The sequence below is a fragment of the Hyaena hyaena genome, unplaced genomic scaffold (assembly GCF_003009895.1).
Source record: "Hyaena hyaena isolate Hyena2069 unplaced genomic scaffold, ASM300989v1 scaffold_674, whole genome shotgun sequence".
Classification (NCBI taxonomy): Eukaryota; Metazoa; Chordata; class Mammalia; order Carnivora; family Hyaenidae; genus Hyaena; species Hyaena hyaena.
Window position 1 is genome coordinate 639,113 of NW_024081309.1, and position 23,459 is coordinate 662,571.

General features: G+C 37.8%; 1 long non-coding RNA gene across 2 annotated transcripts in view; it reads left to right on the forward strand.

The window, feature by feature from the left end:
* LOC120220216 overlaps positions 1-9,698 on the forward strand; it is a 29,639-nt gene extending 19,941 nt beyond the window's left edge. For both annotated transcript variants that reach the window (XR_005525493.1, XR_005525494.1), the window contains one exon: positions 9,505-9,698. This is a non-coding gene — a long non-coding RNA (uncharacterized LOC120220216). The remainder of the gene's footprint in view (positions 1-9,504) is intronic.
* The last annotated feature ends 13,761 nt before the right edge of the window (positions 9,699-23,459 follow it).

Here is a 23,459-nt window from a genome sequence, read left to right on the forward strand (position 1 = left end):
GAAAAAGGATTTGAGATGACAAAAGGCAATACAGGCTTAGCAAGAAAATGTTTTCTATTCGAAGGGAACTTTGCTAATTTCCTGTATCCAAAATAAAGAGGGATCAAATAATCCAAAAGGCCTACTTTCTCTTGGTACTATGTTAAAATACTACCTGATATTTCATGTAGATCATCACACGGAGTGAAATGGAATTATAAAGTGTTTGTGAAGAGAGGGGGAATACAATAAAAGGAAGGAAGAGAAGACGTAGACGAACCTGGACTAGAGTCCTATTTTTCCCTTCCCATTCCTCACTATAAATAAACAACAGCACTAACAGCCAGACTTAATTAAGTAATTTCTGTGCATCCGGGACTCCATTTGGATTATCAGGATAATCTTACGATAGCACTTTATAGGTGAGGCCAATGAAGAGTCTGGAGAGTTTAACAAATTGGTCTATTTTCCCTAGCTAGTTTTCTGTAAAGAACTCACATTCTCCATAGACATTCCTTTTCAGTTTCTTCTCTCCCACTCTCTAATTTAGGTACTGTGCCAAAAGGAGAAAAGAAGAAAGGAAGTGAACACAGGTGTGGCCTCTGCCTACTTGAAAGAGGGGAAACAGGGTTATCAACAGAAGAGTGGAAATGCCATAGAAGGATTTTGGCAGATGACTTAGTCCCACATTTTCATTTTCAGTTGGCTTAGCTATATTTACAGATAGTATAATGAAACATTTAGTTAAAAGTAAATCTGGGTTAGAAACTGATATTACTTGGAGCACCTGGGTAGCTCAGTTGGTTGAGGGTCAGACTCTTGATCTTGGGGCCATAGGTTCGAGCCCTGTGTCAGGCTCTGTGCAAACAGCATGGAGCCTGCTTGAGATTCTTTCTCTTCCTCCTTCTCTGCCCATCCCCCCTTAAATAAATAAATGAACATTAAAAAAACCCTGATGTTACCCATCCCCAGTCCAGCACTTTTCAGATATCATGTTGCCTTTTGTCATTTCAAATCCTTTTTCCTTCCACTGAGAAAATTCAAAGTTACTTATCTGACTGACATTATCTTTATAGGAATCTACTGTTTAGGAACTTTCATTTAGCTACTTGTATAAGATGAGTATATTCTATTGATTTTTATATTCACTTAACAGGAGTCATAATTTTCCTAAGTTTATGATTATTTTGTCCCACAATTTTTTTCCTGGCTAGAGTAGATTTCAAGATGCTATTGCTCCTTTATCATTTTTATTTTTTATTTTTTTAATGGTTTTTTTTTTTTTATTTATTTCTAGGAGAGAGAGAGAGAGACAGCGTGAGCAGGAGAGGGTCAGAGAGAGAGGGAGTCACAGATTGAAACAGGCTCCAGGCTCTGAGCTGGCAGTCAGCACAGAGCCCGACGCGGGGCCCGAACCCACAAACCGCGAGATCATGACCTAAGCGAAAGTCGGACGCCTAACCGACTAAGCCACCCAGGCGCCCCTCTATTGCTCCTTTAAATAAAATGATATATTCATAGTTTTCAGATTGTTAAGTGTAGTTGAGGTAAATATCAACCTGAAAGGCCAAAAATAAAACCTTATTGGATCTTAAACAACATTTTGGAAAATATTATACAAAACTTTAAATAATTTTATATTGTTTCGTATATCCAGTAATACAGAAAAATGGGTTTAATTAAATTGAAGGAAATAAATCAAAAGGAAGGGCTGGTAGTTTTATTTAATGTGAACTATGAATTGAAAGCAAACACCGTCAACCACTCTAATTTTTATTCCTTTTATAAATAATATACAGCAGGACTGGATGCAAGTAAACTTCCTTTTATAGTTCTCCACTTTTCTCTGTTTTTGCCTTCCTTAATGTTGACATTAATCAGGTAGCATCATTCAAGGGCAGTTTCTCAGATATTCCACTTAAACTTAAACTATCAGATTATTAGATTAGAGCACCAATTAATTACTTTTTTAGAGAATTCTCTAAAATTAGTAACTGGGTACCATCTATGGGTACATTTGGATATGACTAACCTGTGTCTGGTACTGGTTAATCATTAGTTGTTGTTTTCTCCCCATTATTATTCAGAAAGCCTCAGATGCCTGAGTAGTTATATTTAGTTGATGTTTCTCAACTTGAAATTTTAATATGCCAACACATGCTTCTGACATCTCTTCACTTCGCATTATTTTTTTCTGAAATCCACAAATTCTTTATGCCTTTCTTTTGTTAGCAAAAAAGTGTGAAGTTTAGTGAGGAAGCAGATTAGAAATTTAAAAAGTTTATCATAAATAGCCTTGGACTTACTAGCTGCATAATTTTGAGCTGGCTACTTCTCTGGGAGATACTTTCCTCATCTGCAGTGTGGGAATAATTACAGAGGCCTCATAGGGTTGTTATAACCAGTAAAGTACTGGATGAAAAATTTCGTAATAAATTTTACAATGAAGGATAAGATGATATTAGAAATGTAAGGTGATATTAATGTAGATATTGGTTTCTTTCTAAAGACGCTCTTTCCAAACCAGAGAGACTTGTAATTTTCTTTCTTTCCCTTCAAGAGAGCTCCAGAATCATCAACTTAGAGTTGACTACTTCTTTGTGTACCTGCTATACTTTGAATCTCCCTCTTTTATTAAGTCTACGTCTTTGAATCTCTACCCACAGCACGGAGGTGCATTAACATACATGTTTATATCTCCCATGGACTCAGTTCTTTAAGAGCAGGAAGAAAGGGTTTCAATCATTTTTGTATCTCTAGCGTCAAGTACTGGGGCTTGTGTCAATGGTAAGCTTTTGCAAGTCACTGTGGAATTAGATTTAATGTGGAAGACTAGAAAACAGGTTTTTATGTTCTATTCTTGCACTTGGTTTTCTTAAAGTGGAGGTTTGTCCTTCTAAAAGAACAGTTTATACTGATCCAAATTTCTTTTAAAAATGAGATTTTTTTTTATGGGACACCTGGGTGGCTCAGTTGGCTAGGTGTCTGACTCTTGGTTTCAGCTCAGGTCATGATCTCACCGTTCAGGAGTTTGAGCCCCATGCACTCACTATCAGTGCAGAGCCTGCTTGGGTTTCTCTTCTCCCTTTCTCTCTCTCACTGCCCATCCCCAGCTCTCTCTCTCTCTGTCTCAAAATAAATAAATAAAATTTTAAAAATAATAAACTTACTTTCCAAATTTCATTATATTTTGAAATTAATATAAGACTATTCTTAAATGTCCACAAAGTACTTTGTAATAGTATGTTGCTTTTGTTCATTTCAACAATATATTTTAAGGAAGAAAGGTAATTGTTAATATAACAATTAACAATTAATAATATAATTAATAATATAATTGTTAATAATAAATAACTTAAAAGTAATTTTTTCCATACTGAAATAGCCACACAATATAACATCAACAACTCATTTCTTTAAAGATTACAATAAAGATGAAACAAAGGCATATGGATACAGTCTAATTCCTACTATTTTCTCTTTTTATAAAAATCTAATTTTTATTTATTTAAAAAATTTTTATTTTAGAGAGTTAGCATATGCATAATTCAGGGAGCGGGGCAGAGGGAGAGAGACTTTTTTTAAAATTTAATTTAATTTTTTATTTTTTGGAGAGAAAGAGAGGGACAGAGAGAATGAGCGGGGAAGGGGCAGAGGGAAAGGTAGATGGAGGATCGGAAGCGGGCTCCATTTCATCAGCACAGGGCCTGTGGGGGACCCAAACTCATGGGCCATGAGATCATGACCTGAGCTGAAACCAAGAGTCAGATACCTAACCGACTGAGCCACCCAGGTGCCGCTGTTTTCCTTTTTATTTAAAAAAACTCATCTTACTCTGAGTTTGTGACAAAATTTTGTTCAAGTTTTAAAAATTGTGGGGGCACCTGGGTGGCTCAGTCGGTTGGGTGTCTGACTTCAGCCCAGGTCATGATCTCACTGCTTGTGAGTTCAAGCCCCACGTCGGGCTTTGTGCTGACTGCTCAGAGACTGGAGCCTGCTTCGGATTCCATGTCTCCCTCTCTGTGCCTTCCCTGCTCACAATCTGTCTGTCTTTCTCTCTCAAAAAATGAAACATTAAAAAAATAAAAAGAAAAACTGTGGTAAGATATACATAAAGTAAAGTTTAAACATTGTTAAGTGGCATTAAGTACATTCACATTGCTATGTGAATATTACCACCTTCCATCTCTAGACTTTTGCATCTTCCCAAACTGAAACTCCATATTCATTAAACAATAACTTCTGATTTCTCCCTTCCTCCAGCCCCTGACAACCACCATTCTACTTTGTATCTCTATGAATTTGATTAGTTAATACATGTAAGTGAAATCATAAGGTATTTGTCCTTTTGTGTCTGACTTATTTCACTTAAAATGTCCACAGTGTTCATCTGTGTCGTAGCCTATGTCAGAATTTTTGTCCTTTTTAAAGCTGAATAATACCCCATTGTATGTATATAATGTCTTTTGTTTTCCATTCATACACTGATGGACATTTGGGTTGTTTCCATCCATCAAAAAAATTTCCCAATAATTTGATGTTCCTGGGACTGTAATTTTAGCAATTTGAAAATGTTTCAACAAATATAAATTTTATGTAGTCATTTGATCTTTTACACTATGAGACCACAGTGTATGGTTAGGCCCATTGAGAAATGGGCTCAAGTCTTACCTCTGCAGATCACTAACCATGTGAACTTTAATAAGTTATTATAGCCTCTCAGGGATATAATGGTTGTAAGAGAAGGATTAATAAAATCAGAAGAGGAAAGTGGCTTGGAGAAAAGGGGGTAAATTCTGTTTGGGGTAATTTGAGTTGAAGAGTCTAACAATTAATCCTTTTGCTAGTATACCTAAGGAAGGAATATTGGGGAACACCAACTTTCATGCAAAAGAAAGATCAAGCGTGTCTGGGTTAGAGATAGGAATTCGGGATTGTGAAGTATTGTCTTTTCCTTAGAAATAAATCCTTAACCTCCAAGATAGAGAAGAGGCCAGGTTGTATGAGGCTAACTTTATTCTTCAATAATCATAAGATGCATTTTCCTGGGAGTGGGGGTGTGAGAGGGTTTCTCTGCCTTTTCATACTTGTTTCTGGAAACATGATGATTGTAGAAACAGGAAAACTTTCACTTTGATTCAGAGAACATCTGACACAAAGTTTAAAAATCCCAGCAAAACTTTGCCAGACTCAGCCCTTCTCAGTGTGTTCTGTGACACAAAATCATTGGGACATGATGGAATAAAGAGCTCAAAAGAGTTTGGAAATGCTTGAGTTACACAAAGGTAAATAATTTTTTAAAAATTATAAAATCTTGTTTTATTTTGCTTCATTTCATTTTGACCGGACTTTGGTTTTGAAGTTATTACTATTCACTATCAATCATTGAGACAAAACTATAGAATGCTGATGAAGGATTTTGAAGTAGAGAATCATTTTTAAAAATTCAAAGCATAACAGAGATAAAAAGATTCCTAACTTCTCTTTAACTGGGATGTGCTGCAGGTGTGTTTCTTTTCCTAGCTCCCAATCTTTCTCACTGTGACCATCCTCAAACCCACCGTCCAGGATCCCAAACTAACATCTTTTCTCTTAAGATTTTTGGCCAAGACAGGTTAATCTTGTTTTCCCTCCAAACTGGGGCCCATCTTGAATTCCTGTCCATGAACTTGCCTCTTTTGTGGGCCTTTGACATGAAAGCTGACCTCACTTAGATAATATTATTCTCCATGATTAGTATGAAGTAGTATTAATTTTGTAAGTTTGAACTGAATAATCACATTTCAAAACAATATAATCTTATGATATTTGTTATGGTTTAAATTTGTCCCCCTGCCCCTGATTCATATGTTGAAGTTCTAACCCCCTAGAACCTCAGGATGTGATTGTACTTGGAGAATGTGTTCAGAGATAATTAAGTTAAAATGAAGCCATGAAGGTGGACTCTAATCTACTATGACAAGCACCCTTATAAAAAGAGGAAATTTAGAGCCAGACATGTACAGGGAAAAAACGGTGTGAAGACACAGGAAGAAGACAGCCATTGTCAAGCCAAAGAGAGTTGCCAGAAACATCCCCTTCCCTCACAAGCCTTTGTGGGGGAAACTTGATCTAAGACTTCTAGCCTCCATACTCTGAGAAAATACATTTCTGTTGTTTAAGCCTTCCTATCTGTGGTACTTTGTTATAGCAACCCGAGGAGGGTAATATAATAATTCATTTGTAAAAACATATATAGATGAGGGATGTTAAAGGGAAAGGCTAGGAACTATAATTTCCTCAAAATGAGGTAGGCATCTTCATCAAGGGCATTTTTGAAGTCTGGTGAAGGATGGGATCATTGAGGAAAAGATTACAGAGAAAAAAAAAATGATCAAAGGAAGAAACTTTAAGAAATGTCTATTTTTTTTCTTTTTGAGAGAGAGAGACAGAGACAGAGAGAGAGAAGGAGGGAGGGAGAGAGGGTGGTGCATATAGAGAGGGAGAAAGAGAATCCCAAGCAAGCTCTGTGCTGACAGTTCAGTGTGGGGCTCAAACACGTAAACCTTGAAATCATGGCCTGAGCTGAAATCAAGAGTCAGATGCTTAACTTACTGAGCCATCCAGGGGCCCCATAAAATGTCTATTTTAACTCAAAAGATAGAAAGAGTGGAATGCAGGTGATGTGGGCATTGAGAGGCAGGAGGAAAAGCATAAACTTGATGCACTATAGAAGCTGAAGAAGGAAAAAGATTTTAGTTAGGGATCTCCTACATTAAATTTTGAAGCATGATCATATTTGACAGACACGGAAGAGTCGTATTGTTATTTTATGTAGAACTATCAATTTTAAAGGAATTGTAAAGACAATAATCTAATTTGTTTTAAGAATATGAATTCAGCAAACTCTGAAATCCAGGCAGCAACGGAGGATCACTCTCAACAAATAGAAATTAATTTTGAGAAGCACAAATAATCCAATTAAAACATGGGCAGAGGACCTGAAGAGACATTTTTCCAAAGAAAATGTACAGATGGCCAACAGACACACGAAAAGATATTCACCATCACGAATCATCAGGGGAATGCAAATCAAAGCCAACTTACACCTGTCAGAGTGGCTAGAATAAAAAAGAAAAGAAACAATAAGTGTTGGTGAGAACGTGGAGAAAAAGGAACTGGGATGCACCCTTGGTGGGAATGTAAATTCGTGGAGCCACTGTGGAAAACGGTATGGCAGTTCTTCAAAAACTTAAAAATAGGAATACCAAATTATCCAGTAAATCCACTAATGAGTATTTACCTAAGGAAAATGAAAACACTAACTTGGAAAGGTATATGCACCCATATGTTTATGACAGCATTATTCGCAATAGACAAGATATAGAGGCAACTCAAGTGTCCATTGATAGATAAATGGAGAAGATGTATATGCAGTGGAATATTATGCAATGGAATATTATTAAGCCATAAAAAAGAATGAGATCTTGCTATTCACAGCAACATGGTTGGACCTAGAGGGTATTATGTTAAATAAAATAAGTCAGAAAAAGATAAATACCATATGATTTCATTTATATGTATAATCTAAAAAATAAACAAAACAAGCTAACAACCAACTCTTTTTTTTTAAATATTGTATTTATTTTTGTGAGAGAGATAGAGACAGCATGAGCAGGGGAGGGTCAGAGAGAGAGGGAGGAGCAGAATCTGAAACAGGCTCTAGGCTCTGAGCTAGCTGTCAGCACAGAGCCCGACGCAGGGCTCGAACCCACGAACCGCGAGATCATGACCTGAGCAGAAGTCGGACACTCAACCGACTGAGCCACCCAGGCGCCCCAACAACAAACTCTTAAATATAGAAAACTAGCAGATGGTTGCCAGAGGGGAGATTGAGGGGGATGGGCGAAACAGATAAAGGGTATTAAGGGCTACAAATTTGCATTTATGGAATAAATAAATCATAGAGATGAAAGGTATGGCATGGGGAATATAGTCAGTAATATTTTTAAAAAGAAAAAAAGACATATTAGTTGCTATGCTTTTGAAAAATACAATTGAGTTGATACAAGAAATTTCAAAAATTTTAATAAGAAAAAGTCATTTGGTGAAATATGTTCAGTCAACGAGGAATTCCTAGGGCCTCTGTCCTAGGGGGAAAGTCATAGAGAACATGGGAGCCAGCCCTAGAGAGAGGCTTTTGAAAATTCATAGAGGACGGAGGGCACCATGGGTGTGAATTGTGATTCTATGTGACAAATCAATCCCTGCTGAAAGCTGTACCCTATGGAGGGGAGAAAATGACATAAATGCTGACCAAATTCAAAACGAAATCGCCTGGAACATACTGTGTTTACAAATTTCCGTTAACCAGTTCTAGAAAGTCCCGTCATGTAGTGTACGTTGTATGGTTTCTCCTGGTAGTTGAAGGAGAAAGCAGAAATGAAAAAGCTGTTTTGCAATCTGTGCAGTAGAATTCATTCTTTCAACCGTTGTTATTGAATGCAGAACTGTATTATCCTCTATTTGAAGAACGCAACAACATACACCATGGCAACCAAAGCACCAGGCCCATATGCCATTTCAGCCACCCCAACGAGACTAATAATAGTAATCATTTTCATTTTCCTCATTAACTCCAAGCAATATTTATAGCCATCTTTTAAGACAAAATTCCCTTTTATTGTCTTGAAGAAAAACTGTCTCACTGAATTTCAAAATAATAATGCATATCTGAACATATAATGGCATTATTCCCTCACAGTGTTATATGTTTCATTTTATTCAACATATTAGATTCTTTCTTATTTTCTAGTTCACATAGACATATTATAAAATCATTATTCAGATAGTGACAAAAATGTTTATTTTCTCTTGACATTTGGGTGCATTAAATCTCTATGTGTTTGAAGGGCCTGGACTTCTAACATCATTGTGGAAAATGGGAGCTAAAATTAAGAAATTGAACCCCCTTGGGGCACCTGGGTAGCTTAGTCAGTTAAGTGTCCAACTTTGGGTCAGGTCATGATCTTAAGTTTCTTGGGTTTGGTGCTGAGTTGGGCTCTGTGCTAAGAGCTCAGAGCCTGCCTCAGATTCTGTGTCTCCTTCTCTCTCCCGGTCCCTCCCTGATTTGTGCTCTGTCTCTCTCTCAAACATTACATATTAAATAATAAAAAAAAAGAAATTGAACTCCCTTTATAAATTTATCTCATGGAGTGCCTGGGTGACTTTCGTTTAAGTGTTCGATTCTTGATTTTGCTCAGGTCATGATCCCATGGTTTGTGAGAATGAACCCTGTATGGGGCTCTGAGCTAAACAGCATGGAGCCTGCTGGGATTCTCTCTCTCCCCCTCTTTCTCTGCCCTTCACCCCTGTTCCCCTACTGTCTCTCTCACTCTCCCTCTCAAAATAAATAAGATTTTAAAAATTTACCTCCTGTGTTTCTTTTCCTCTTTCTCCATATTTTAAAGGATAAAATAGAAGGCAGTAGGAGCTGAGTTCTGTAAGGAGACTAAACAGCCATCTTTCTCCTTCCCTCTCTTCCAGTGTACGTCCATGATACAGTAGACACTTCAGCGGTTTTCGGGACTTCAGGGTCAACTTTCAACAACCCAAGTATTTTATTCTAGAGGCATGGAAGTTAGAGAAACTAAGTCTACTTAACAGAATTTATCTATCTTTTCAGCATTCTTGACAAAATAATAATAATGATAATTTGATGTCCTATGGCCTAAAAGCAATTTTAATTCTTTTCAAATTTGTTTGTTTAAGAAATCTCTGTACCCAATCTGGGACTCAAACTCATAATCTTGAGATCAAGAGTTGAATGCTCTTCTGATTGAGCTAGCCAGGTGGCCCTGGAAACAATTTTAAAGTTTTAGATAACTTTTCGCCTGAACAGAGGCTCAGCCAGTATGGAATCATAACCAAAGATTTTTGCAGTGTGTTTACATCAAGGGTGTAAAATGTAACTTAGTGTCTTGGTTTTTCTTATGTATGAAGAGAAGATGAGGAAGTTTGATTGGTACTTAATTTTTTAAATGTTTATTTATTTTTGAGAGAGAGACAGTGTGAGCAGGGAAGGGGCAGAGAGAGAGGGAGACACAGAATCTGAAGCAGGCTCCAGGCTCCATGCTGTCAGCACAGAGCCTGACACGGGGCTCGAACCCACGAACCGTGAGATCGTGACCTGAGCCAAAGTCGGATGCTTAACCGACTGAGCCATCCAGGCGCCCCAGTAGATTTGATCACTATAAGCAGTGGGGTCACTCAGGATCTGAACTATGATTCAAAGCCCAGGTCTTTATTACTGGGCTCCTGGCTTCCTGTGTGAAGAATAAAGAGGACTAGGTGTTTAGAGCTCTAGAAATTTACCCAATTCTAGTAGATTACTATTTAAGCATTTTTTCAGCTTTCTTGAGGTATAGTTGGAAATAAAGTTGTAGGATATTTAAAGAGTACATCACAGGGATGTGATATGTGTATACATTGTGGCTTCTTCCATCTAGTTAATTAACGCAGTCAATGTCTCACATTTTTATCTTTTTTTTTTTTTTTTTGATGAGAACATTTAAGTTCTCCTCTCTTAGCAAATTTCAATTATACTATACAGTGTTATCAACTATAGCCACCATGTTTTACATTAGATCTCAGCCCTTATTTAATTTATAGCTGAAAGTCTGTATCCTTTTATTGACCTCTCCTATTTTCCCCGCTCCCTGGCAACCACCTTTCTACTCTATTGCCATGAGTTTGACATTTTTTAGGATTCTGCATATAAGTGATACCATGTGGTATTTTCTTTCTCTGTCTGGTTTATTTCACTTAGCATAATGCCTTCAATGTCCATGCGTGTCGTCGCAGATGTTACTATTATTAAAGTTCTTAGTGGCAGTCAAGAGTGAGCTCATGCAGCCCGCTCTGGGGAGAACATTCAGATGGGCTCTGGATTCAGGCTTTGCAGTTGGGTCACCAGTGTGTGTTGTAGCCATGCATCATACCTGATAAACTGAGCTCAGTGAACCAACTGCTCTGTAGCTTGTTTTCTGTTCCACCTTGTCCAACATCTTATCATGAAAAAGTTCAAATATATAGAAAGTTGACATATTATACAGTGAATATTTATAGATCCACCACCTCAATTCTCCAATTAAACTTTTATGTAGCTTGCTTTTTAAATAATGGCGATGTTGTCATTGGAAACGGGACTGCGCTCCTGTATCTGCTGACATGAAGATGGAATTATTTATATCTCTAATCTGTCTACTAAATTATCTATGGGCCTCCCTCAAAATACTCACTTTTGAAGTACTTTTCTATGCCTAAGCCACTCCAACTGAGATTCAGTTCCAGGTATTAATCAAGTGTGTCTGCAAACTTGTCATGTTTGACTGTGACAGGTGAGAGATTTGCATTACAACTTAGACTACCCCACAACACCCACCTATGCTACTGCACTAGGAATGCTAACTTCAGCCTCAATCTTCTCTGCTTCTCCCCAGTCATTTGCCTAAGGGTGAAAAGCAGGCAGTGAGAGCAAAAACGTTCTAGGAAGCTCTCATAGGAGTGTGCTTTTCCTATTTGGGTTGTGGTTTTAACAAAAAGAAAATTCTTCCTGAGCTTTTATTGAGGCTAGACCTTACACTTAGTACTGTAAAACCTTGGTTTGCGAGCATAATTCGTTCCGGAAACATGCCTGTAACCCCAAGCACTCGTCTATCAAAGCGAATTTCAAGCTCGGTTTCATTATGTGATGTTTGGCATCACGTACTACTCATATTGCAAGACATTGCTCATTTATCAAGTTAAAATTTATTAGAAACGATGTTACTCGCAGTCTAAGGTTTTACTGTATTTGTAAAGTAGTTCTCCTCTGAAGATTTATGAGGACATTTGCTATTCCATACGGACCTGCTTGGTTTAATGTTCAACTAGCTTTAGAGGACATCTGTATATTGTTTAAGTAATATACAAATCTACCTTTAGTCTCATTATCACGTTGTCTAGTGGATGTTCTGATTAGAGTCCACAGCTCTCCTTGGGAGGCATAATTTGAGCCTGAAGAGTCAGACACCCTAGGCCCTGATTGAAGGAATGTACTCTGGTCCAGGTTAACAGACTCAGAGGGATCAAGATCAGTTTAGCTTTCTAGTTATAATTGTTTATATCTAGTTTATAATTGACTGCTGCAATACATTTAGAGAACTGTATAGCTTCTATGTATAAAGAGCCAAATTTTTTTTTCTAGTTGAACAAATTATGTCTGTATATAGTGTTCAAATGTATTTTAAGATTTGAAACATGGTAGCAGCTTCATCTATAAAAAATATAAACTTACGGAATTTGAAGTCCTTACACTGCTGGCTTTATACGAAGGCACATGTTTTGGTAACCTGCATGGCATAAAATACAAACTATAAAAACCCCAGGAAGGTAGTCAGCAGAGTGTTTTCTCATACTTTACTCCAATCAGGGAACTGTTGTGAGTCGGGTAGAAGAAATACATGCGTAGAAGAAATGGCTTTTGACTCCCGGTAACGTTCAGCTAGGAAAATCTTCACCATAACTGAGATGCGGTATATTGTGTGACGGCAGCAGATGTCTTTGTAGGTGACATTTTTACAGAAGGCAGTTAACAGAGTGCTTTTGAGGCATTTCCCTGTTAAGCATTTTGAGTATTTTAGATACATGAAATATCAAATGGGAAAAAAAATCGCTAGAGTAGTAGCACAATGGGTAACGAAATAGGTGAAGCCATTTAGTGTGAACACTGGGTGCTCGCTGATGAGACTGTGTCACGTTCCACCTTTTCTGTTCAAATTTCACTTAACTTGCACTTTAGCACATTAGATAGACCCCAGCACGTGTTGCGTATATCTAAGTTATCGTTTTCACGTATCAGTTACCTAATGATTTCAAGGTCTTCCGTGGGTCTACAGTCCTATCCTCCTGTCTGTTCATGCTATGTTGGCATATAGGGCAGGTATCTGCTTTTCTGCTTGAACTTCCTCTGCCCCAGTGCCGTGGGCAGTGCAGGGCTTAAGCAGGTGGCAGTCAGCTTGGTGATGCTCTCTGAGGTCACCTCTCCTGGTTGTTGGGGGGCAGGAGATAAACAATAACCCTTGATCCGTTGCTTCTGATACTAACCAGATTCAGTTTGAAGGCCAGCTTTCTGACAGGCCTATGATAGAAGGTGGCAGCTCTTTGGGCAAGGGAATGCCTGACTAAATGTGGAAGAACATAGAAATGACCATTTGGCTCCCAGGTGAGCAATTTCCAGACAACTGAGAAAATTATCACCCACCAACTAGATTGCATGGCCCTGTGGGTGGCCGTACCAGAAAGAAACTTAATTCAGGAATGATTTCTTGTGCCTTTTTTTCTTAGGGAACAAGGTAACACGCAGGTCTGTTGCCTAACTTCGAGACAATAAATTTTGTAACATTTTTTTCTTAGATACATTATGTATGAAAATAGGGAGTTTTATATACATTATTTCAGATTCCAGGAAGTGACAATATGAAGTATGCAAGAGCAAAGGATAAGGCACTAGGGGAGATGACTCAGATACCAGAGGAGACCTAGCGTGACAAAGGAGGAATGGGTTCCAAATTAGGATGTAGGTTATACTCTTGACATTTCCTCAATGTTTGTTTCACTAAAGAAATCAGTGGTTTACAGAGAAATAACAGCTGTATGATGTGGCTGGTATGTGAAGAAAGAAATCTTGTAGAAAGTATTAAGGAAGCATACTTAAAGCCAGTTAATTTGTTCATTAGTTATTTGTTGAGTGTCTACTATGGGCCAGGCACTTTTCCGGCAACTGGGATGCAACATGAAACAAAACAGAGAAAACCCTTTGCTCTCTTGTTACTACATTTTTGTGGGATTCAAGCGTCCTCAGTAGACCTTTGTACTTGTTATCCAGGTGACCACATTAGGAGTATCCTTTACAGGATAATGATTATAGTACTTTGAGTGGGTGATCCACTTCTGACCTATGTAGACTTGTTATCCCAAGGTTTGAGATGTAGAAGCAAGGATCTAGGAGGTGAGCTGAAGAAGGATTGAGCTGAGAAGTCAGCATACATTTACTCTCTAAGGGAGAGGAAGGAAGCTATTTGCTATAGGCAATCAAATATAGTTACCTCCAGCCTCCAGATTTAGGGATGGAAATGGAAGAATAGTACCTGGAGATATTATGACTAGTTTGGGATGTACTTTGCATCTCTTTTTGTTAAATAGCAACAGCTAAGATATGTACAATGCCTCATTATCTCCACTTTTCTTTCCCCCTAACTTATCTGATTTCAACCTAACCTAGATGTACTGCTATTGGGTACATAGGAGAAGTAATATTAGCCTAATTGTGTATGAGGACTGATAGCTGGACTGGTAGAAGGAGGTTAGAGTCTTTAATGTACTGACAGTTTAAAAAATTTTTTAAATGTTTATTTATTTTTGAGAGAGAGGGAGACAGAGCATGAGCAGGGGTGGGGCAGAGAGAGAGGGAGACAGAGCACAAGCAGGGGAGGGGCAGAGAGAGAGGGAGACACAGACTCTGAAGCAGGTTCCAGGGGCTGAGCTGTCAGCACAGAGCCTGAAGTGAGGCTTGAGCCCGTGACCCTTGAGAGATCATGACCTGAATAAAATCAGACACTTACCAGACTGAACCACCCAGGTGGCCCAATGTATTGACAGTTTTTAACCAGAGACCAATATCAAGTGGGGGGAAAAATCTGATGGGAGAAAAAAGGAATTTGGTCTAAAACAGTCTAATGGGAGGAGGCGGATTTTCTAGTGTGCCAGGTCCCATGGAAATGATTCTGAGGACTTTGTATGTACAAATACTACTTTAATTTATGTGCAGCTAGATCTCCAAGTCGTTTTTCTCTTAAAGCAGATAAAACCCAACACTAGAGCTAGAGGTAACCCTAGAGATCTAGTTATCATCTTTTAATTGAGAAAAGCAAATCACAAAGAGGTTGTCAGTTTCCCAAGTTAAAAATTCTTACCTAATAAGATAGCAAGAACTTACATTATAAATAACTTTAATAAGACAATTTAAATTATAATATTGATGAAAGTGAAGCCTGTAGACATAGACATATGATAAAACATGTGGTCTCACTGATTCATTGATTCCTCTTAGCCATAATATTTACCTACCAAATTTCCTTCTATCTGTAGTAGTGTTTTATATTTATTGTAGCTAATTGATTCTGGGGATAAAAATAAGCTCTGAAGCCTCTGAAAGTACAGTATGTTCTCATTATACTTTTATAATGTAAGTCTCTGGATTACCAGATGTGAAGATACATCTCAGTGGGACAAATTTTAAGTGAATAGTTTCAGAAAATATCCTGTAGCCTTGTGGTGTAGGCTTGTCAGCTCTCCAAAATGGTGGAAATTCATCAGAGATCTTGGAAAGTGTAGAGTTTAAAAAGGAATGGAGGGAGGTCAAGAGCCTGATGCTTTAATTGTAATATGTATTATGTTAATACACTCCTTAGTTTGTACTGCACAAGTAATAAGTGCTTTTAAACCAATTAATTATAAGGAAGCACACATACACATGAGTGCATGTGTGTTTTTTGACTTTGGGTAGTTCATGACTGTATCCCTCCAAGACGAAATTGAAAATTAACATTTAATTTCATAGCTCAATAGGAATTGTTGAAATTATAGTGTTTTGGCAAGCTGAATTAATAATTTTCTAAAACAGCGTAGGTATTGAGCCAAAACAATAGCTTTGAGGCCATAACAAGGCAGGCATAATCAGAATCCGTAATAGTCAATGTATGAAAGTCCCTTCTCTCAGGTGTTAGACAACACTCCACTCTGCATAATTCTTCTTTGATTAATCCCAGATGCTTCTTTGTTCTTTAATGTCCAGCATGTTTACAAGAGGGATTTTTTTTCACACCTGTCTCGGTGTATCGGAGAACTAAATATCCATGCTTGGGTTTGTTCCAGAGAGAGAGATTCCACTTTATCATCTCTAATGCACCCATGTAGATCAACATTTCATGTTTTTAAGTGATAGGCACTGCAAAAAAAGAGAAGACACAAATTTGATGGGGGGATGGGACATAGTAGACAAAGAAGGGAATGGTCCATGGCTTGTATGTATAAATCTTCTATCCTCATCTCGGGACAGAATATGCATAGAGTGCCAGCATTCTCCTGTCCCCTTCTTCTCCTTTTTTTCCTAATATTTATTTATTTATTTTTGAGACAGCAGGAGAAAGTGAGCAAGCCTGCACAAGTGTGAGTTGGGGGGGGGGGGGAGACACACACACACACAGAGAAGAGAGAGAGAGACAGAGAGAGAGAGAGAATCTCAAGCAGGCTCTGCACTGACAGTGCAGATGACTGATGAGAGTTTGATGTGGAGCTCAAACCCACTCCTGTCCCCTTCTTGCTGTCCCCTCCACTCTGGCCCCATCCCTCCACATGTGCATGGCTAGTGTGATTGTCTTTTTGATGTGTCCACTTGTTGAAGACATAGTCCTCAGTTATATAATCAAACTCTAATCTAGATGTTGCTGTAAAAAGATTAAAGTCCATTAACTGATTTTTAAATAAGGAAGATAAATCTAAATGATCTGGATGGGCCTAATTCAAACAGTTGGAAGGTTTTAAAGACAGAACTGAGGTTTTCTTAATGAAGGAAACATTGTCCTGTGGACAGCAGCTTCAGCCTGGTCACTGTGACTTCCAGCCTTGCCTTTTTCTTGATGACCTGCCCTTTGGAGTTCAGACTTGCCTAGGCAGCCCCACAAGTGTATAAGCCATTCCTTGCAATAAATATTTTATTTTATTTTATTTTATTTTATTTTATTTTTTTAATGCTTTATTTCAAGGAGAGAGAGAGACAGCGTGAGCAGGGGAGGGTCAGAGAGAGAGAGAGAGTCACAGACTGAAACAGGCTCCAGGCTCTGAGCTGGCAGTCAGCACAGAGCCCGAAACGGGGCACGAACCCACAAACAGAGAGAACATGACCAAAACGAAAATAGGACGCTTAACCGACTAAGCCACCCAGGCGCCCCACAATAAATCTTTTAATATGCACCTCCTAGCAATTCTGTTTTTCTAGTTGTATGTCTTTTATACGCTATGCATTGTTATGGGTGCTGGCGGCGTCGCGGTAAACAAGGTGAAGTTTCCAGCTACATGGAGCCTACATTCTGATGGCAGTTGCATTCCTTAGCTCATCTATACACACAAACATGTTTCCATTTGACAGTTTGGAACATCTTATTCATTGCTAGGTAGGTTTGCATGCTGACACTTGGACCTGAATGGAATAATGAATGGAGTAATAAAAACAGATATGGCTCCAGCTGATTTTCTTGTAAGAGTTTTGACATAAATTCTGAGAGAGCAACATTTTTACAGAATCTCGCTGACACTTAAGGAAAGGACATTTCTTCTTTCATGTTTTTGCCACATGTTGCAGTAACAAGTAGACCTAATATCCTTCTCTGGTAAATTCATTGCAAATCATAGCAAAAAGAAAAAATGTGATAGTTTATAAAATTTAAATATTTACATGCAAGCTAGGTCAGTAACTGATGGGTGAATTAGCTGAGAGCTACTAGGAAGTTCCCTCTACTAATGAAGTTTCGGCAATGGAAATTTTCATGATCAGGTCTCCATTAGTTTAAATAATTCTTCTTGAGGGGAACATTGGTTCAGGGAAATAATTCAGGAGAGAGCTGTAGTATTCCAGATAAGAGATGTTTGTAACTTAGACTAGGGGTTTGGAAATGGAGAGAAATAAATGGATTTGACAAACATTTAGGACGTGTAGAATGTATCCACTGTGAGATAGATATGAAAAAATTTTTAGCTATTTGCTATATTTTAAATCTTCATTTATTTACTTTGAGAGAAAGAGAGAGAGAGAGAGAAACATGAGTGGGGGAGGGGCAGAGACAGAGGGAGAGAGAATCCCTAGCAGGCTCCATGCTATCAGTCCAGAGCCTGATGTGGGGCTTGATCCCATGAACCATGAGATCATGACATGAAACAAAATCCAGAGTTGGAAGCTTAACCAACTGAGTCACCCAGGCACCCCTCCTTCATTTTATATTGCCTTTCCTTAGAACACCGTTCCTGCTTGCTGGGATATCTGTATCTGTGCATGCTTCTGTACCTGTATTGGGGGGAATAAGGAATGATACAGATCAGGGAAAAGACAAAAATTTCCAGTGAATAGTCATTCAGTACACCTCGGTGTCACCTTCAAGTTCTCTTTGATATATTCGGTCAATTCAGTGTTCACTTCCCATTAAGTGCTGTTTTCTCCCTGTCAGTGCATATTCTCTTCCTTTCTTCACTCCAGCACTGAAATGAGAGGTCTAGACACACATACTCTGGTGGGGACAGGATCATTTTTGTGCCTGCTATCTTCTCTATGCCTTCAACAAGTTGTTCACTTTGCTTGATATGTGGAGTCTTGAGGATGTACTCTGAAATGAAGTCTGTTCTCTGAGTAGGGAAATAGAACACTTGCTGTCAAATAGTCTTGGAATATTACAGATGGATTTGGGTATTTTCTCTCCCAATTCCTCTGAGGTTTGGATTGTAATAGGAAGCCAGAATACTCATTTCAATATTCTAAACATTTTCATTCTCTACATCATTTACACATCTCTCTCCCATTCACACCCTCCCAACCTAAGTACTCTTTTGAGGAAGAAGGCACTTTCCCTGCATCATATCATGCATGTGCCTATCAAATGTCCTTCCTGCAAAAGACTTCATCAGAGGGGTGCCTGGGTGGCTTAGTTGGTTATGATCTCACCAACTTCAGCTCAGGTCATGATCTCACAGTTAATGCGTTCGAGCCCTCCGTTGGGCTCTGTGTTGACAGCTACCTCAGAGCTGGGAGCCTGTCTTCGGATTCTGTATCTCCCTCTCTCTCTGACCCTCCCCTGCTCATGCTGTCTGTATCTCTCAAAAATAAATAAAACATTAAAAATTTTTTTTAAAAAAGACTTCATCAGAATGAAGTTTATGTTTTGTTCCTCCAAGTATACTTTATATTCCCCAAGTCTTATTCTTGGTGTATAATTATAAACTTTCAGTATTGGAAGACCTTTGCCTATTTCTATAAAACCTGGATTTCAAGATTAACATTTTACTATTCACACAAACTAATTCTAACTTGAAGGTCAAAGTGAAACAAAGAGCTTATTTATTCTTGACTATCTGCCCTACATAGTATGTAATAATTCAAAGATGGAAAAGGTAGGAGTCCATAATGTACTGATATTTACACGTAATAAAAAATCAAAGCATGTTTAGAAAAGAAATTCTTTGTGATACATACATTGGGTTTTTTGAGAGGATGATCCATTTTTATGGGGTATTGGTGATGACACCACATCCTTTTCAAATTCATATATCGCTGGTGAAAATGTAAAATGGAACAGTCACTCTGGAGAACAGTTTGACAGTTTCTTAAAAAGCTGAGCATACATTTATCATATCCAGCCATTTCACTCATAAATATTTACCCAAGATAAATAAAAGCATGAATCTATACAAAGACTAGTATGCAAATATTTATAGCAGCTTTATTTGTAAAAGCCCCAAACCTGAAACAACTCTTCAACTACTATATGAGTAAAAGAAGAGAGAAAAAACTATTGATACACATAACAGAGATGATCTAAAAATAATGATCTAAGTGAAACAAACCAGACATAAAACAAGCACATACTGCATTATTCCATTTATATGCAATTCTAGGAATTACAAATTAATCCGTAGTGACAGAAAGGAGATCCTTGAGTTCCTGGGGACAAGGATGAGAGTAGAGAGGGACAGATTACAAATGGCTGGGAGGAAGCTTTTGGAATGATGAAGTTAATTTGTATATCAGGACCCAGAAAATGGAGGCGGTTCCAGTGGCTGGGCCCATGTCACAAATCCAAACCTAAGTCAGTCTGCATTTACTACAAATGCCTCACTGTCAAGGAAACCTAATGCACACCAATCATAATCCTCCAGCTCAGCTTCAGTTAGCTTATCTTACTTAGAAAATAGGACCTGCTGGTCTAATTTGGAAATCCTCACCCCCTAGCCAATCATGCCGTTTCTCCATGCCTCTTCTAATGCTCTGTAAACCTTGCTCTTACCCAAAATCCTTTGGGAAGAGTGTGTTACTGCTTGTGAGGCACCGCACTCCCCAAATCCATGGAGCCCCCTTGAATGAAGGACATCAGACTCATTCCTAAAGCATTTTAGTTTTGTCATTTGATGGGAAGTAATAAACATGTTCATTATTTTAACTGTGGTTGCAGGCATATATATAATAGAACTCATAAAATTGTACTCTTTATACACAGGTTATTGTATATCATTTCTTCCTCAATAAAAAAAAAAGAAAAACATATACTCACTTAAAACGTATCCTGTGGTTGTAAAAGGCAATAGGAACAGTTCCTTTACTTGCATCATTCATGTAACTTTTATAATATTTCATTTATTTTAATCCACATACATTTTAGGGTTCTCTCTTGGTGTGTTTGTACCCTCTGGTATGTATCTTCACTGGTTAAGATGAAAATGAAATGAATTTCCCTGTAGTAAGGCTATGTAAAGATTTCAAATTGCACATATATCCCTATTCTGTGGAATTTCTGACAGACCAGCTCTAGGAGCTCCCCTCCCTCAAAACTACTGATATAAAATATGCTTAGCAAACACAACTGGCTTTTCACTTGAAATCCTTCAAATAGAGGTGATGCCTTCATCAGATCTCTCGTATTTTTCACCCATTTCTAGTTAAATATTTAAAAAGACTCAACAGAACTTTCCTGTTTTGGGAGAATGTATCTTTTTTTTTTTTTTTTTTTTTTTACAGTCTATGTGTACACAAATAGTTTGGCCATGTTTCTAATTTCAGGGTCAGTTTTCACAAAATATTGCTGCTTTTGACTATTTTGTCTAATTAGATAGCATGTGAGACATTGAACCATATACAAAGGTCATCTTTTGAACATGTGGTTCAAAATATGATGGTCTTAATTTTTCATATTTTATTCTTAAAAGCTACTGGAATTATACAAACTCTAGTAGTTGGACTAATATTTTTATACAGGGTCTGATGTATTGTGAGTGTTACGTAAATCTTAAGATAATCCAGTGGTAATAAATAATTGCCATTTTCAAGGTACATTTGGTTTTATTGCCAAGGGCAAATGGACTCTTTCAAGCAGAAGTCAATTATGTCTGCCTCCTTGTAGATGCAATTTCCCCCTCACCCACTGAGCCCTTAGGGTATAGTATAATTCAGAAGAGGTTTTGTGCACAAAATGAGTGATGGTCTTCAACAACGGTAATACTTGGTACCATTTGCCAGAAGTGTCCTCTGCCTTTCATTCAATTTCAGCAACATGCATCATATACATTTGCTGGGTTTTCCCAGATGACTTAGGTTGAAATGTTAGTGAGTGAGAAAAAAAAGTGTTCAGCAAGTCTAGTGACAGTCAATGCTGGGTATCTTTGTTTTTTTAATTAAAATTTTTAGTGTTTTATTTATTTTTGAGAGACAGATAGAGATCGTGTGAGCAGGGGAGGGTCAGAGAGAGAGGGAGATACAGAATCCAAAGACAGGCCCCAGGCTGTGAGCTAGCTGTCAGCACAGAGCCCGACATGAGGCTCGAACCCACGAACCGTAACAGGTATCCTTGTTTTATTAAATTAATTTTATTTTTTATTGTTTTGTGGGGGTCTCTTTTATTTTATGAATAGCTGCTGCATATCTGAAGCACAATGCATGTATCAGCTTTTCTCAAATTGTGTGATGAGAGCCCTAGAGGTTCATGAGATATTAATAGGTGGTTGCTTAAAAAACTTGAAGTGTCCCATTACGTAAATGTGGGGAGCGCCTGGGTGGCTCATTTGGTTAAGCAATCGACTCTTGATTTCAGCTCAGGTCAAGAACTTATGGTTCATGACTTGGAGCCCCACATTGGGCTCTGTGCTGATAGTGCAAAGACTGCTTGGGATTCTCTCTTTCCTACTGTCTCTCTGCTTCTCCCCTGCACATCTCTTCCCCCTGCTCTCTCTCTTTCTCTCTCAAAATAAATAAATAAACTTAAAAAGTGAAATAACTTTGGGAACTGTGTATGTTAAATAAAGTTGAACAGATTCCTCTGCAGCAAGATATCTTGGAACCTTTCATAAGCCACTGAATTTTTCATCTCTAAGATAAGCATATAGTACACCATATTGACTAAGCATATTTGATCACAGCACCTTTTTTTTTTTTCAAATGCAAAAATACCTAATTTTCATCTTGCAGAACATGAGCACACTTAAAATTAATTTGGAGAAATCCTATATATGCTGCTTTTTGTATATTTTAATTACAAACCAAAATAGGAGAAATCAGAAAAATGACTATAAATTTAGCAAATAAATTTATCTTCATGCTTGTATATGTATAAAATACATATATATTGAATATCACAACACATATATTATACAAATTGCCATATGTGTGCATTATTGCCTTTTTAAAATATTAAAATGAGTAACTTCCTGTCACGTGTTACACCTCTACCATTTTCCTCTGCAACATTCACTAAAGAACATCTAAAATTTTGTACCACAAAATTAGTAGGAGATTTCTAGTGAAGTGCCCCTTCTTCATCACCACCTTCTCCCCATCTTTCTCCAAAAGGAGAATAGAAAAGGAAAGAAAAGGGGTGGTTCCATTGGTTAAGGGTCTGACTTTGGCTCAGGTCATGATCTCATAGTTTGTGAGTTTGAACCCCACATGGGGCTCTGTGTTGTCAGTGAGGAGCCCATTTTGGCTCTCTTTTTCCTCCCCCCACCCCCCATCTCTCCCAGCTTGTTCTCTGTCTCTCTTCTCAAAATAAATAAATAAACTTAAAAAAAGAAAAAAACATTAAAAAAAAAAGGATTAAGAGCTCATATTTATTGTCAGAATGCCAAATATGAAGTGTTTTGCTGTCGATTTTAATTTTATTTGATGTCCCTAGAATTCTTTCCGGCTTTTCTTGACAAACATCATAGCAAAGTAAATTTGGGAATGTGATATCTGTAGGGTCTACAAAATGACTGCAGTCCAGAGAGATAAAGGGAGTTTATTCAGTAACATGTACTAAAGTTGGGGCAATTGAGAGTAAAGTTTATCTTTCTTTCTTTCCTTCCATTTTTTAAATTTAAATTTCCTTCCTTTAATTTTTTTTTCAAGTAAGCACTATGTCCAACATGGGGCTTGAACTCACAACCCTGAGATCAAGAGTTGCATGCTGTACCACCTGAGCCAGCCAGGTGCCCAAAGTTTATGTTTCTTAATTTACTGTCCAAAAATTTCCCCATCATCCTACACTGGCCAATGTATTTATGGAGGAAGCTAATCTGATAAGTGAGTTTCAAATTTTTCAGGGATGTAGAATGATATGAAAAAAACCCATGAGAATAGAAGTTGAGAAAAGCTGAAAATATTAGCTAAA